The sequence below is a fragment of the Penaeus monodon genome, unplaced genomic scaffold (genome assembly GCF_015228065.2).
Source record: "Penaeus monodon isolate SGIC_2016 unplaced genomic scaffold, NSTDA_Pmon_1 PmonScaffold_19025, whole genome shotgun sequence".
Taxonomy (NCBI): domain Eukaryota; kingdom Metazoa; phylum Arthropoda; class Malacostraca; order Decapoda; family Penaeidae; genus Penaeus; species Penaeus monodon.
The window spans coordinates 5,344-6,745 of NW_023648622.1; the positions used below are offsets into that span (position 1 = coordinate 5,344).

The following is a 1,402-nucleotide window of genomic DNA, read 5'->3' on the forward strand; positions in this document are numbered from 1 at the left end:
TACAAGCTTAATAATGATAAGGATAATATTCTCATTAATAACAATAACAACAACAGCAAGAAAAAACAATATTTGTAATCGCAACACTGGGGACTCATGTTTACCAACATGTTACACTGATTGTTTGTTTGCTTGCTTGCTTGCTTATGCATGATGTTGGTTATCAAGCTTAAATTATAACTAATAAGTACTATAACCATACACACCTTACATGTTTAATAGTGATAATAAATAATAATAACAATAACAACAATAGTGGTGCTAGAAAAACAATATTACACTGGGACTCGCCAAGTTTTGTTTGGGGATTATTTTGGGTTTGTTTTGACCGTGTAACGAACAAGAGGAAGCTGTCAAATTATCCTCTTTATAGAGTATTGTAGGACCTAGATAGGTCCAAGTTTTTGGTTTGGTGGGGTGTTTGTTTTGGTGGTAATAGTTGACGGTGAAACGTTTAACCTCCGAAACCGTACAGGTGCGTCCCTGGCGCTTGAGGGCGTACACGACGTCCATGGCGGTGACGGTCTTCCTCTTGGCGTGCTCGGTGTAGGTGACGGCGTCACGGATCACGTTCTCGAGGAACACCTTGAGGACACCACGGGTTTCTTCGTAGATGAGACCAGAGATACGCTTGACACTCCACGGCGAGCAAGACGACGGATTGCAGGCTTGGTGATACCCTGGATGTTATCACGCAACACCTTGCGATGACGCTTGGCGCCACCCTTTCCGAGCCCCTTTCCGCCCTTGCCTCGTCCTGTCATGTTGAGTACGGATTTCTTGCTCCGAGTCAGCCAGATCAAATTCGGTGGCCGAGAGCGAGTAAGGCTACCGCGGGCCCCCGTCTGCGTAGCGGCGAGGCGGCCCACTCAGCTGAGCGCTTATCTTAACTGACCGCTCTGCAAATACAACCTCTGCTAAGCCTTGTTATCGACAAAGGCTCACGCGCACAAGGCTTGCAATGGATTTGGCCATAGCCATTGCTTCAGATAATCAACTTGGAATCCAACATGGCGTCAAGGAGGCCGCGTTACACGACCTCACAAGTGCCGTATCTCCGGCAATATTTACCCAGCAGAAATAGGCGGGATTAAGCCACACTCTCGCAGCCACACGCGACTCGGCCAGCTCCCGCTCGCTCTCCTATAAATTGACGTCTTGAGCGTGAGCTCGTTTCATATCTATTTAGATACAAACTCGCAAAATGGCACGTACCAAGCAGACTGCACGTAAGTCTACCGGAGGCAAGGCCCCCGCAAGCAGTTGGCCACCAAGGCAGCACGTAAGTCTGCCCCTGCTACCGGAGGTGTCAAGAAGCCCCATCGTTACAGGCCTGGAACCGTTGCCCTCCGTGAGATCCGTCGTTACCAGAAGAGCCTAGCCTGCACTAGCGTCGTCGATT

General features: G+C 48.9%; 1 pseudogene; it reads right to left on the minus strand.

The window, feature by feature from the left end:
* Positions 1 to 454: 454 nt before the first annotated feature.
* LOC119569832 lies at positions 455 to 788 on the minus strand (annotated as a pseudogene).
* Between the last annotated feature and the right edge of the window lie 614 nt (positions 789 to 1,402).